At 35.4% G+C, this 16,585-nt stretch overlaps 1 protein-coding gene across 1 annotated transcript in view; it reads left to right on the top strand.

Moving 5' to 3' along the window:
• The first annotated feature begins 10,712 nt into the window (after positions 1-10,712).
• The window catches only part of LOC145692725 (solute carrier family 13 member 2-like), a 117,745-nt gene continuing 111,872 nt past the window's right edge, over positions 10,713-16,585 (top strand). Inside the window, exon 1 of the mRNA XM_081768150.1 lies at positions 10,713-10,883. The gene's annotated coding sequence lies outside the window, so the exon portion shown is untranslated. The remainder of the gene's footprint in view (positions 10,884-16,585) is intronic.

The raw sequence follows: 16,585 nt of genomic DNA, 5'->3' as shown, positions 1-16,585 counted from the left end.
GACATGGGTTGCATTTCAACGGGATAGGTAAAACAATTTTGGCAGAAAAACTATGTAATCTAGTCAAACAGCAGCCTAAGAGGGATCCTATACCACTAGCATGGCAAGTCTCAGTAGAAAATGCGAAAGGTGTAGCTCCTGTAGTACTTGACAGTAGAAATACCAAAAACAAGAGCCTTGTTTAATTCAACGAAAATGCACGCTCTATTGGTGTAAGTTCAGATTATGTGGATAGAATTAGTTTAGTACAAAGGTCAAATGATTTAAACCAGAAAGCAGAAGATAGTAGCAAGATGATAGCAGATTATAATGGCGTTATAGGGTCAGGCCAAATTAGCAGTAACATTAGTAAAGTTAGTAGTGTTAGTAACCTTAATTATGAAAACAAGTTATTGTATCCACGCACAGAAAACAATCGAGTAAACGATGTAACTACAGAAAATGGCCGAAAGGTAGAACGACGGAAGAGAACGCGAAAAATATTATCCAGTGATTTTTTATGGTAGGGGATACCGATACTATTAAATGTTCAAACACCCGTGAAACGCTAACAAATTCAAAAACAAAATTTACGCATGACAGAAGAAACTTAAAGAAACAAAATACTAGACATGTATCGATAGGTAGTATTACTATTTTTCATCAAAATGTTCAAGGTCTCAATAAGGTAAAAATTAACATGCTGGAGGTACTACTTTCCACTGAATTAGATAATATACATGTAATCTGTATAACGGAACATTGGTTAAAATTAGATGAAATAGAATATTATAAAATCCATAACTATACATTAGTAGAGTGGTACTGTAGAACGGGTACCCAAAGAGGGGGAGTTGCGATATATATTAAAACAGGATTAGAGACAAATATATGTAAAAATTTTAATTACCTCAACACCGAAAAAGACTTTGAGTCCTGTATAATGGAGTTACCAAAACAAAAACTATTTATCATTTGTATTTACAGAACCCCAAATAGTAATATTAAAGTATTAGCACACAATTTAGATGAGATACTGAAAAAATTAACTACCCCAGGTAATAAAGTAGTAGTAATAGGTGACCTGAATGTTAATTTTTTGTCAAGCGAAATCGATAAAAACGTACAGGTTCTTATTGATTCATACAACTTAACGCCAGTAGTTAGGGAACCCACCAGAATAACACCGACAACAAAAAGCGCAATAGACCAAATGCTCCTAAACAAAGATGTCTTAGAATATTCCGTAAAAGTTTTCAATACCGGATTTTCCTACCATGAAGCTCAAATTTTTACTATTCTAAATGTAACCAGTAGCAATATTAATAGAATATCGAAAACTATCACCAAAAGAAATTTTAGCGCAGACAATGTGGTTTACTTCAACTATCTCTTAAGCGGTGAAACATGGGAGGATATCTACAAGCAAACTACAGTAGATAAAGCCTGGGAATATTTCCTTAACATATATAGTAACTATTTTAATGCAGCATTCCCGACTACCACTCGTAAAATTTACACACATAAGACAAAGTCGTGGATAACTTCAGGAATAAAGAAATCCAGCAAAACAATTAGAGAGTTGACACAAAGAGTCAAACAAGAGTTATCGAACCCGGAACTAAATAGATATTACGCGAATTACAAGCGCATATATAGACGTGTAATAAAAATGGCTAAAAGAATGGAATATGACAAACAAATTGAGCGTTCAAAAAATAAATCAAAAACACTTTGGAAAATAGTAAAAAGTAAAACAAATAGTAAAGCATCTTCTAGGGAGATAGGAAACATTGAATTGAATCATGTAGATACTAAAATAACTGACCCAGTATTAGTTGCTAATATTATGAACAACTATTTTACTGAAATCGGAAATAAAAGTGTAACGGGTATTAAATTCGTAAAAAAATCTCCGGAAGATAGGCTACAAAAAACGATGTTCCTTCAGCCAGTGATACCTAACGAAGTTGCTCAAATAATTTCAAAGCAAAAAGACAAATGGTCAGTAGGTTTTGATAACATTCCAATGACAATAGTGAAGAAAAGTTCCGCTTATATAGAGGAACCTTTGACATACCTTATAAATCTTTCCTTTTCATCAGGACAGTTTCCTCAAAAATTAAAATTAGCACGAATTAAACCAATACATAAAAAAATATGATAGGTATAAGGTAGAAAACTATAGACCCATTGCCTTACTTTCGCCCTTCTGAAAAATCATTGAATCAACTATGCAAAAACGTATAGTAAGCTTCTTGGAAAAATATAATATAATAGACATTGCTCAAAATGGTTTCCAACGCAAAAAGTCAACTGAGACGGCGATATTTAATTATCTCGATTATATTCGGGATGCATTAGACGACAGGAAAAAATGTACTGGCATTTTTCTTGACTTGACTAAGGCATTCGACCTTGTTTCGCATCAGATACTCCTCGAGAAACTAAACAATATCGGTGTAAGAGGAGTTGTAAATAAATGGTTCCAAAGCTATTTAGAAGATAGAAATCAAGCCGTAGAAATTGATTACACGGATCAGCGGGGTACAAGTTTCAAATATACCTCTGACATCAAACCAATAAAATGCGGGGTGCCACAAGGCTCTATTTTAGGCCCTACTCTCTTTATAATTTTCATCAATGATCTTCCAGCTTACATAAAAACAGCCAAACCAACCATGTTTGCTGACGATACAAGTCTAGCCATTACTGAATACACTGACAGTAAAATGAAAGTTAGTATCGAACAAACAATAGAAGAATTAAACTCATGGCTTGAAAATAATAAATTAAAATTAAATACCGATAAAACTACAGTACTAAACTTTCATCACTCTCGAAATACACATGTAAATAATCCAATCATATCTATTAAAAATAAATTTATAGATAACGTTAAAGCAACGAAATTTCTAGGACTCTGGGTAAGTGATACACTAACGTGGGATAGGCACGTATCTGTACTCCAAAAGAAACTTTGTAAAGTGCACTATGCCTTAAAAAGTGTGAAGACATCATTCAACATGTCAGCATTAAAAGTAATTTATCATAGTCAGTTTGAGAGTCTACTTACGTATGGAATAGTACATTGGGGAAACGCAGCAGAAAGTAAGACAATTTTTAAAATTCAAAAAAGAGTACTGAGAACAATGAAAGGTACAAAATCAAGAGTATCATGCAAAAGAATATTCCGTGAGCTTAAAATTCTCCCACTGCCTTGCCTTTATCTATTACGAACGGCAATCTTTATAAGAAAATACCTGAAACCGTCTCTTAAATGCAACAGTGACATTCATACATACAACACCAGAAACAAAAGCGATTTTGCAATTCCCATTCATAATACAGCACTTTACCAAAAAGGTCCAAAATATACAGGAATACAAATTTATAACAGCTTACCCATCAACATAAGAAACTCAGAATCTGATCACCTCTTTAAACAAAGACTAACTAAGTACCTACAAGAGCACTGCTTTTATACTGTCTCGGAATTTTATGAACATGCTCAAGCTAGAAACTTGTAGTTGTATGAATCAATAGTAAGGTATTTTATTTTATTATTACATGAGTAGTCATATTTATTTATATATTATTATAATCAAATATCTTGAATACGTGTTTCCTAAATACTAAATGAAGATAGCATAATGTAAAGAAAAAAACTACAGATTCTCGCACTATGAATAAAATTAGGTAGATGAATAGATAAGGTATGGTATTTCTATGTACATATATGTATCATGTTGTAAGACTAATGTGATGTATAAGGTAGTATAGTAGTAGTTTATTATATAGACAATAATATAATTTGACATGTTCTATACCGCATGTACAAATGTACAATACTGTGGTCTCTTGAACGCAAAATAAATAAATAAATAAATAAATAGGGTTAGGGTTAGCATAGCACCTGAAGCTGGTAATGCTTTATGTCCAATGTTTCTTTTTATCCTTTGAGTTGTAAACAGATACATTCCTTTACACTCAGACCCGGATTTACATATTGTGTGTCCCTGTGCTCTAAATAATTTGCCGCTCCCTCACGAAAACGATCAACAAAATTTGCCGCCCCACCCGTAAACGACCAATATTAGAGTTGAATTCATAGTTTTTGGAATCACTGAGTTTAACATTTTCACGATCTTCAAGTTCATCCTCACCCCTTGGGCTGGGGGAGGATGAATCTTTAAAAATAATCGGATAAGGTAGCTAATTAGTAACTACGGTAACTAAAGCGAAATAAACATATTAACATTTTATCGCGCTTGCGCTGGACTCTGTGTGTTGCTAGTTTTAAATATTACTTTATGGTGAATCTTGGAAAGAATTCCAAAATTTTGCTGCTCGAGCACAGAATAGCACTTACCTAAATACGGGCCTGTTTACACTGCATACATATATTTCAAAGTCGATGTTCTTATGTTACAAATGTGAATTGTAGTCTTCCGTCTTGTTCCTGAAGATGTTCTGGATTTACATAAAATGTGTTCCTTATATGAGAACTTGCCCCTGTAGGGTCTCATTAGGCCTCATATGGAGTGTCAGAAGCACAAGCTTCCATCTCTTTTGAACAGAAATACGAAACGATCTAATACATTGAAAGATTCATTTTTTTTAGCCCACCGTCTCCTTTAGCCTAACCGGCATAACCGTGGGACGTAAAACTCAAAAATTTCATTTCATTTCATTTTCAATTTTTCAGCCATATCTTTTCACAACTGGAACTATCCAACAATAAAGCACCAAAGGTTAAGCTCTTACCTTAACACCTCAGGTCGATTGTAGAGCTACAGATAAAAATTACACACCTGCTACGCACACAAAATATGCCCTAGTTCTTCCAACTGATCGGTAGTGAAAATGGCATCGCAAAAGCGGGACACCTCATGACAACACCGCATGCTGCTCGGTTGCAGTACCTGTTTACTGCATTAGATTGGAGTCTCATATTAGGCACGGGTCTTATAATCGGTACACTTACCCTACTATGCGCATGAGTAGAGAGGATGTACACTCATGTCCAAAATGATTGTCGCATATCTATAACTGTATTCTTGTAAGAATATAATTTGATAATGATTTTGCAGGGTACTTTTAATACCGATATATGTGTATAATCGGGAAATGTATATTTGTGATAAATTTCATAGGATAAGAATTATAAATACGAAAATTAGAATGAGTAAAACAAAATGTTATTAAATGGACAAGAAAGTTTTATTTTCGTTTTATTGTTCTTACTTACTGCTCTTTTGACATGAAATTTGCGACATACATGTCTTTGCCGATTATATACGTACTAACATTATAAAAAATACCGGGCGAATTCGTTATCAAATTATATTTTTACAACAACATATTTATAGACATGCGACAATAATTTTGGACATGAGTGTACGTGAGTTGAATAAATCAAAAACTTTCCCTCCAAAAATTCCTCTTCGGAAGTATTGCGCTCTCTGGAGAAGCTCCAGCTAAAACTAACACTGAAAAATATTATGAGGTAAAAGGCAATGGGTGTGCCAAATGTCATTGCGATATCTTCAATAGTTATGAAAAAAATATTTCCATCTCCTGTTTGGCAATTTGAATTTCATAATTGCTTCCGAAGAGATCAGAGAATCGAACTCAAAAACAGCACTCTTAATCCTCTGACATTGCCAGCAAATTATTCAAAATCAGCCACAATAATTACCTTTCGCTTATGTGAATAAAACAAACCAACACCAGTTTCTGAAAAAGAATACACTTCCCGTCAAATTCATAAAGAAGTAATATAGAAACTTCTTCATAGATAGATAGATAGATAGATAGACTAGCAGCGTTCACCCCGCTTCGCTGCGGTCACCCCGGAACGCAATAAACTTTGTTACTTAGATAATTTTTACTTTTTCGCTTTCAAGTGATATGATAAAAACCATAGAAGATTGCACTAATGTTAACATTATATCGCCCGTCATTTATGTTAACCCGCCCCGCTTCGCTGCGGTCACCCCAACCCGCCCCGCTTCGCTGCGGTCATCCCGGAACGCAATAAACTTTGTTACTTACAAGTAAACCTTACGTTTGGGTGAATCGAGTTGCTGACTGAGACACATATGAGAAAGTAGTACTAAATGTGGTCAGTATTTCAGTGAAGTTAAAGGTGCGAAGCTCCAGGGGTTTAGGAGATACAGCTACCAGAACATCACATGGAAGTACAGAATAGTCTTCATACAGTTGGAGGTAAAAGCTCTGTAAGACCTCTTGTAACGACAAAAGGTGAATAACAAATATATGGGTACATATTAGGACTAGGGGGAAGTCATATAGTAAGGGTATACCTGACGGCGGCCATATTGAAATCCGCCATTTTGAATTAAGGTTAAGTTTTTAAAATAGGAATAGGGTCATGTGATACATGATTTAAGGCGCAAATTTAATCAGAAGAACAATGGTCACGTTAATTTTAATTTACGCGCAATTGGTAAAAAGTTACAGGGAAATTAAATATTGTTGCAGCATATGTATTAGTCCTTTACCTTGTAAATTTTGTGTTAACGATAATAATTAAATAAAAAGCAGTTGGATAAATGGTAAGAGTTGCCTTGATGGTAAGAGTCTATGGTATGGTAAGAGTTGCCTTGATGGCGGCCATGTTCAAATCCTCCATTTTCAATCAGACAAAAGTTTTAAACAAAACGCATAACATTGACACCTTATTAAAAGCAAATTTTACCATAAATCCAACGGTATAACCATTTTTGCTTTATCATTAACCAGCATTTCTTATCGCATAAACAAGTTGCTAATTTAAGGAAAAATCACCAAAGTGGGATTGAGTCATAATTGAACTTGGGTCTTTCTTCAGTCCTCAAGTCCTCAATTAGTACAATCAATATGTAGTTCAGAAAAGAGCGCATGACTTGCACAAATGCTCTGCTCAAAGTGAGCACACCTGACAAAGGCAATCGAGTTACACTTCACACATTTGTCGTTAACAATTCCGTCAAAGCAGTAGTCGTAAGGAGCGATCCATTTAATTTTGTGCTGGTTAATGATAAAGCAAAAATGGTTATACCGTTGGATTTATGGTAAAATTTGCTATTAATAAGGTGTCACTGTTATGCGTATTGTTTAAAACTTTTGTCTGATCGAAAATGGAGGATTTGAACATGGCCGCCATCAAGGCAACTCTTACCATAGACCTAATATTTATCCAACTGCTTTTTATTTAATTATTATCGTTAACACAAAATTTACAAGGTAGGGTAAAGGACTAATACATATGCTGCAACAATATTTAATTTCCCTGTAACTTTTTACCGATTGCGCGTAAATCAAAATTAACGTCACCATTGTTCTTCTGATTAAATTTGCGCCTTAAATCATGTATCACATGACCCTATTCCTATTTTAAAAACTTAACCTTAATTCAAAATGGCGGATTTCAATATGGCCGCCGTCAGGTATACCCTTACTATATGACTTCCCCCTAGTCCTAATATGTACCCATATATTTGTTATTCACCTTTTGTCGTTACAAGAGGTCTTACAGAGCTTTTACCTCCAACTGTATGAAGACTATTCTGTACTTCCATGTGATGTTCTGGTAGCTGTATCTCCTAAACCCCTGGAGCTTCGCACCTACAACTTCACTGAAATACTGACCACATTTAGTACTACTTTCTCATATGTGTCTCAGTCAGCAACTCGATTCACCCAAACGTAAGGTTTACTTGTTAGATAATTTTTACTTTTTCGCTTTCAAGTGATTTATAGCGCCTGTCATGTATGTTAACCCGCCGAGTCACAGGGTCATGCGGGTTGCATATAAATACGTTTATTTTTATACCTATGATGAACTAATAACAAAGGATTTGTACGTATGGACACCTGAATGGTCAATTATCTCAAGACACTGGTAATTGAAAATTAAAGTGATATGATAAAAACCATCTAGGGTCCAAATCCTAACAACCCCCCAAAAATGAAAGAAATTGGTTCACCCGTATTAGCGTGATGAGCGGATAAAGGATTTTTTCTACGTATGGACACCTGATTGGTCAATTATCTCAAGACACTGGTAATTGAAAATTAAAGTGATATGATAAAAACCATCTAGGGTCCAAATCCTAACAACCCCCCAAAAATGAAAGAAATTGGTTCACCCGTATTAGCGTGATGAGCGGATAAAGGATTTTTTCTACGTATGGACACCTGATTGGTCAATTATCTCAAGACACTGGTAATTGAAAATTAAAGTGATATGATAAAAACCATCTAGGGTCCAAATCCTAACAACCCCCCAAAAATGAAAGAAATCGGTTCAGCCGTATTAGCGTGATGAGCGGACAAAGGATTTTGTGCGTTCTCTTTTATATATATAGATAGATAGAGAGAGAGAGAGAGAGAGAGAGAGAGAGATTGGGCAAAAGTCTGGACCGAGCTAAAAATTATAAACTGGCCTGCATCTGAAATCAAATGGCATCAATATTGGGAGAAGGGGTTATGGCCATCTTGTTGGCAGCCATTTTAATGCCAACATAGTTATGCGTTAGTTAGAGACACCTTCTTTCAACGAGAAATTGAATGGTGCAATGTATGGTGATGCATTTACAAACCATTCGGGGTGACCATTCTCAAATCTCAAGTAATAATAATAATAATAATAATAATAATAATAATAATTATTATTATTATTATTATTATTATTATTATTATTATTATTATTATTATTATTATTATGCAGAGTTATTCTGACGCGAGATTAGTGCCATACTAAAGAGTTCGACTAACATATGTTTTCCTACAGTAGTTAGGCCTTTAGTATGACACTAATCATACGTTAAAACAACTCTGTGTAAGGCCCTTAGTCTTTAATCACGTAGAGATCTTGGATAGAAATAGGAAAGACAAAACATGAAAACATGTAGTGCTCGTGAAGTTTGCTACCACTGAATTGTGATTGGCTATTACAAGTGATGCTTTATTTATAATTTAACAGTTTATTTCTCTCACGAGGAAACCTTTTCTGGTGTCACACGAAATGTGGAACGAGACTATGGTCAATCGATTTGTGTTAGTGAACACGAAAATCCATAGACGGGAAAAACCATCGATTGGAACCGTTCCGTACTTATGGAGGGGAAGAGTAGGGGCACTGCTAACACAACACGTTGTGGATAATGAAACGAAATATGACACGAGTTCGATGAAAATATGCATAGAAACACAGTTAAACATATACTACAATGTGACATTACATTCGACAATACTCTAACAAGTGAGGGCAATGGCGTAGCACATAACGATAGAAGAGGGGGCGGATAAGCGCAAGTAAAAAATGTTATATACTATAATTGAGGAAAACGAAGAAGCAAGACGTTAGGGGAATTGTATAGTAATAATACATATTCAAGTAATCAATCACAAACTATAGACAGCCTGTAGACGTCAGCATAAAATAGAAATGGAAGAGAGAGAGTTATGGAGGGGATTGACCGTAGAGTCCGGACCCCTCTCCTCGTAACGTCCGATGTATATAGACTGTTGTAGTAGTAAGGTCAGCACTTGGTCTCACTTTTGGCAATTGGGTCCCTGCCTCAGGACCCATGGTTCCTGCCTAGGGTCAATGACCTAGGGGTACTTAGGACCATGCCCTGCCATGGTACATCTGCCAAAATCTACAATTCCCCTAACGTCTTGCTTCTTCGTTTTCCTCAATTATAGTATATAACATTTTTACTTGCGCTTATCCGCCCCCTCTTCTATCGTTATGTGCTACGCCATTGCCCTCACTTGTTAGAGTATTGTCGAATGTAATGTCACATTGTAGTATATGTTTAACTGTGTTTCTATGCATATTTTCATCGAACTCGTGTCATATTTCGTCTCATTATCCACAACGTGTTGCGTTGGCAGTGCCCCTACTCTTCCCCCCAGAAGTACGGAACGGTTTTTCCCGCCTATGGATTTTCGTGTTCACTAACACAAATCGATTTACCATAGTCTCGTTCCACATTTCGTGTGACACCAGAAAAGGTTTCCTCATCAGTTGCTTGTGTCCCCTTTGCCGGTTTGGAACCAATGATATAGAAAATAATTTAACGTCCTTTTTAACACATAGGCTATTTCTTCTAGTGGAATTTGAACCACTTCCCAAGTTTTTAGTACACTCACTGGCAGTGACGACTCTTGAGGGCAATCACATTGATTGAAATTTCTATTAGTTCACTGTAATCACTTTTAACTAACGGAAGGATATCTACCTGATTTGAAAGTATACGTCTATTTTTTTTTTTTTTTTTTTTACAAATGTACTTCCCTCAAGAGCCGTTACTATTCACTGAGAATCGAACTTGGAACTAGGATTGCCCACTGGATGAGAGAAGAAAAAGAAGATTCTCGAAGAATACTTTTTCATTTCATCTCGAATTTTTCTGTTTGTCTTGCAAATTTATGTTCTTGGGCTATATCCGCCACTGGAAAACACCTTTGATTTTAGATAATTTAACCTGTTATTAGAGCCAAAATATATTTTGCATGTATCTCTTATTTTCTTTAAAGCTTTTTGAATCCCAAAAATCACAAACCATTGAGAGACTTCCTTCTTTTATCTGAGGCCCATTTGACAAGGTCAACAAACTCTCATTTGCCCACAGGACACTCATTAGACTAAACTATGCTATCTGAAGATTCCTGTCAATGGTAATGGAGGAAATACGCAGAAGAAGCCGCCATTTCTAGTAGATTCTAATTAGAAATTGCCGTAATGTTTACTACAATACTAATCTGGAATTATGTTGTTTGGGTGTTTGTTTAGCCACGATAACAACTAAGTTTTCCAGAAACTGTCGTGGTTGTTTCTTTCAAGCTTTAACGTCTTACATATGCAAGAACTTTTCTCGACATTACAGGTAAAGTAGATGTAGCAATATCATACTTTTAGTAAAATATTGTCACTAAATTTTCCATTAAGCTTTTCATTTAGAGTGGATAGTGTTAAATATATATAACAGTTCCCAGTTCGATAAAATTAGTCTTAGCAACCATCAAAACTTACTTCGATAATTACTGCAATAAATTAAAGTATTTTTTGCTCCTTTAAACATTATGAGCCTTATGCAGAGACGTTTTGACGTCTGATTAACTTCATACTACGTGGTTGACTAAAGGGTGGTTATCAATATTATTCAGAGTCTCTGATTAGGACGTAGTATTTGACGAAGTTAATCACATGTGACTAATTAATCTAGAGCAGAGGCTAATCTTTTGCCAACGGTTTGGCGTGCGACACAACATTTCGTATTTCGTATTTCATATATTTTCAATTTTACAGACTACACATGCGCTCATCTACTTTTCCGTAGTTGCCACATTTATTTTTCTCACCCGATGCATTGGGGTTATATAAGTTAATCATACCCAAATCATTATTTAGTTGTACTCAAAGTAGACTCTGAATACCATTACGTGCACTTTCCTTAGTAAATTGTTAGTATGCGTTCTAACTAGTCTGAGACTAACCCTAGATTAACGAATTCTCTTTGAATACCACCTTATATTTCCTTAATACTTACTACTTCTTCGTCGTATATCTCAAAAACACATCTAACATTGATGGCGTCCTTGTTTATTATATCTTAATAGCCTAAATGCACAAGCATGGCCACAATATTTAACAGCATAAATATGCAGATCTGGCTACGAAAAAAAAGTGGTATCTTACGTACCGGACTATTGTCCTTAACAACATATACATATTATCGTTGCAAATGAATTATGATTACTGTAAATGTGCCGTATGGGCACAGGCACATCTAAAAATCAAGAGTATTTATTGCAAGAATAATTCTATAAGAACAGTAAAAAAGAATTTTTTAAAAAAAATACTTCAAACATCTTTCATTCTCAAAATCCGTGCCCATCATTACTTTTTTCTTTCTTATTGCTGCAATTATACAGTAATTACTGGAATATTTATTAGTAGTAGAATTTTCACGCTATAAGTAGGGCTGTGCGATATCCGGATTTGGATAACAGAAGTCGACATCAACAAAATAACGGAACTTGGTCAATATCGTATCGCAAATTTACGAAATATAAAAAAATCGAAACATTTGACACATCGAAAACATCGAAATATTGCGGTACTGAAAGTATCGATAAAAAAAAACGAAGTTTATCTTTGGAGAAGTTTAAATACGAAATAATAATAGAGGAAAAAATAATTCTAGGAATGATTTTAAAAAAATGGATCAAAAGATTGCGATCTTGGCCAAAAATTAGTTTTTGGATTAGGAGCCAAAAAATTTTTGAACGGACCTCAAATCGAGTTTTCGTATTTTTTAAGAAATAAGCACATCATATTGAGTTAACTAATAGTCTGGGTTTGGCCACACTATATGTAGTTCTCCAGATATAAGGCCTACAAGAAAAATTTTTGATTGAAATATATTGGATCTTTTGATCCAAAAAGCAGAAAAAGGAAGGTGTTTCTCTGTCTCGTTTGTTTTGAGAAATAAAAATACACATAAAAAGGGTATCTCAGGCTTATCTTGGATTTCGCAGCTGCGTCCAAGCAAATCGCACCTGCTGATATTTATTTTGTTGGAAATGTGTAGCAGGGGCTCACCCGGAAATTTTTGTATCGAGGGGCCCGAAGTTTGAGAGGGTCCAATAATATAAGACACTGTGTGTATGTAGGGTCAAACGGGTGTTATTCTACAGCCGAAAAAAAAAAAGATAAGTAATTTTTAAGTACTGAAACCTATATTCTCACGAAAAATAATAATAATAAAAAAAAATTAGAAAAGAAACAGTGTAGATTATGAGTAAGGTTAAATCTTTAGTCTATATCAGGTATTTCTCTGTTAAACATGTATAGTTTCATTAAGGGTCTTCACTACAGCGAAATTAAACTACCGCTAATTCTAGAGTTTTTTTGTAATATCTTCAAAACATAAAAAAATACTCGAAAAGCAGAAACGTAGTGAACTAGACAATACGATTTTGCATGTGATACCTTTACCACAATTCACCTATCTGCTTTTGGGATGTCGCTATTTACAGAATCTTCAAAAAATGCTAATTCTATCTACAGTTGCAAATCGAAAGCAGATAGATGAGTTGTGATAACCGTATCACATGCAAAATCGTATTGTCTACTTCACTACGTTTCTGCTTTTCGAATATTTTTTATTTGTTTTGAAGATATTACAGAAAAACTCTAGAATTACCGGTAGTTTAATTTCGTTGTAGTGAAGACCCTTAAGATAGTGTACAAATGTATGTCGGACACGGTGGACCCCCATGCGTCCGCCCCTTATGTGCAGTAAGACATTAGTAGAGTAATAAAGGGGAAAAACACTTATGCATCGTAGGTCAACGACAGAACAAAACCAGGCATTTAAACAAAACAAACTAGCGCAAGTACATGAAATTTTCTATTAGCTTTTGTTGATGACAGCACATGTCGCATAATACAGCGGGAAAGTGTTTGGCTATTCATGCCCAAATTCCTAAAGCTCTTTCTTTCTCGATGTGTTATCAGCAGGGCCCGGATCTTGTTGACGACCTTAAAATTTGCGTTTTTTAAAAAAAAGGTTATTTTGTTAAACATCGACATTTTTTGAATATCTATTGGATTTTAATTACCATTTGCCACTCATTTTCAAAAGTTTTGTTTCAGTTAGTTGCAGTCCATTGTATGATATTGTATATACATAAAGTGTCAATTCACTCCCGAGTTGAAACTAGGAAGCACACTTAAAGAATAGAATTTCGCAAGTGTAGACTGTATACACGAGAATAATAGATAAAACCCTGTTTAAAATCTTTGTACGTCTTCTAATTAAGTTTTAATTACTCACGTGATCACATCCTTTGTGATCAACAACCCAAAATCATCTCTTTGGCCACCTAGCAACCCCCCACCGCTCGTTAACCAGCTACAGCTTAGTGTTCATTAGCTTTTTAGGAATGCAGTTTTCCGTCTCGATAGTCAGAAAGCAGGAAAAGAGATAAACTAATTTTGTATTTTTCAAATTTGTAAACATTTTAAAATTTCCTTATGTAGATGAAAAAGACTAAAAAAGACCATAAGTGACCTGAAAGTTACCTTAAAATATTAAAAAAAAAAATGACCTAAAACTTCAAAACAGAAAAAAGTAACCAAAAGTTGACCCTTAAAAATATACTTTTAGGACCTTGAGTTGACGGATAACGTTTTTATTTGAACTCGCCTTGTCCTATGCGTAACAGTAAAAAGTTGACTTGTCAACAAGATCCGGGCCCTGGTTATCAGGCCCGTAGCCAGCCCAAAAATATAGGGGGGGGTAGAAGTTAGGGGGGGGCGACCCAACCATATTATAGTTCATCACCATATTATAGTTCATTTGCAAGCCTACCATAAAAATTTTAGGGGGGCCCGGCCCCCTAGCCCCCCTGGATAGGGTCTGTGTGTTATGCCGGGTTCGATATTTGCTTCGGATAAAATAAACCGAATGTGATTTGGATTCCACTGTAACTAATAGGACTCATTTCATCAATAGTGGTGATTGGTGCAAAGGGGTGTCAACTCCAATCTTTAAATAAATAAAACCGAAAATAATCCAGTAGCGAAATAGAACTAAAGGAACTTAAAATTATATTTTCGATAGGTTACACTTCAAAGGGCTTCTTGCCTACAAGCTTTCATATCGAGAATGGCCTGAAACAAGGAGATGCATTGTCGCCATTGTTATTCAACTTTGTCCTGGGATACGCTATAAGGAAAATCAAAGATAGCAATCAGAGCCTAGAACCTGGTGATGTAATTTAATAGGGGATAATAGGAGAACAATAGAAAGAAATAAAGAGGTCTCATTAAACTCTTCCAGGGACATGGGCTTAGAAGTAAACGCAGAGAAAACTAAATCATGGAACGGGATTGTGATACTACAAATTATGGATGCGTTAAAATATCAAATAATAGGCCTACTTTCGATAAAGTTAGTTAGTTAAGAGTGGAGATAATCCAACTTTTCGTTGTGTGTGTAAAAAATGGCTAGGATTACCCATCATGCAAAGAAATAGGATGTGATAAACTCAAAAAGGAGTTGAGTTGATTTTAGTTTAGCGTCCCGTTCAGCAGCGAGGCTATATGAGACGTGGACCTACTGATTAACGTGGAATCCGAACCACATGAGCTCCCGCCGGGAATCGAACCCGGGTCTCCCACGCCAAAGGCGCGTATGCTAACCGCTTAGCCACGAAGGAGCTCAAACTCAAAAAGGAGATGCAAAGAAAAGACGTGAAGCTCCCACGGCCAAGTACATTGGAAAAGTTAACAACTGGTAGGAAAGGAGGAGGGAGGAAGTTAGACAGGGCCTATTTTTATAGCTACATTTACGTGGAGGAAATAATAATAATAATAATAATAATAATAATAATAATAATAATAATAATAATAATAATAAAATAATAATAATAATAATAATACTGTACAATCTTGACTAAGGAGAAAAGGCTACCAGATAGGACCCGTGATTAGGAGGCAAGAATAGTTCTGCTGATGGCCATGCTACAAATTAACAAACCCAACACAATAACGTTAAAAAAATAATTATCTAATATTGTAAAGAGAATTCCTAAAAATCCCAATACAGAAGTGGATTGGCAATTGTTGAAGGCTAATTTCCCGTGATGTGAAAAAAAAAATCAATTTGGCTAAGGTCCGAAGTGGGATAAAAGCAGAGGCGGTATGTTTTATTACGATTTTGACTCGACATACTGGTTATCTAAATGTTGAAATCCAGTGATGGTATGTTGCCTAAAAGATTGCCGTGAATGAATCTAAACCGTGGGAGAACTTTTTGTAGTTACGGGTTGCGTATGGAGAGGCTTTGCCCCGCCTGCAACTTTCTGCGAATAATAAAAGAATATCCCCATAAGTTATATTATAGAGAACTATACACGAAAATGCTCTAATACGCATTTTTTTAATGTCAACAATTTTGAAACAATCTCCCGTGGGTAAACACCCGGACTCCCCACTCGACTGAGGTATTCCAGACCCCCGGAAGGTTGTTATACAATTATTAAAAAGATGCAAAAATACATTTTAATGAAAGATCATAAGCTCCCTGCTCCCTCTATTTAATATTCTTGACACACTAAACAATAACCGAACATTTGAGCAAAAGAACGGATTTTTTTGACTGCATAAACTATAATTTTTTCTCGTAAATATCGAAGTCAGTTACGTAGACCTATTTCTTTACCATTGTAGAGTAGATAAAAGAGGACAAAGCGAACTCATAATTATAGTTGGGGGCCGCGATGGCTCAGTGGTAGAGCGTTCACCTCTGGTGCGTAGGGTCCTTGATTCGATTCCAACTCGTGCCAAGTGAATTTTTGATGGACAAACACCGTGTGCGTGGGTTTTATCGGGGTTCTTCCGTTTCCTCCCACTTTCTTCATTCCATCATTTCATTCATTTCTCATCATCATGGTCTCCGTTAGCCTAGCCGGCATATCCGTGGGACGTAAAACTTAAAGATTTCATTTTATAATAATAATTTCCGATTTCGCTTTAAACGAGTAGCTTATACACTGCCTTTTATTTGGATTGGGCCTC

This window comes from Thermobia domestica, chromosome 8 (genome assembly GCF_964235325.1).
Source record: "Thermobia domestica chromosome 8, izTheDome1.hap1.1, whole genome shotgun sequence".
Taxonomy (NCBI): domain Eukaryota; kingdom Metazoa; phylum Arthropoda; class Insecta; order Zygentoma; family Lepismatidae; genus Thermobia; species Thermobia domestica.
Note: the sequence above shows the minus strand (reverse complement) of the source record. Positions and strands in the feature narration are given on the sequence as shown.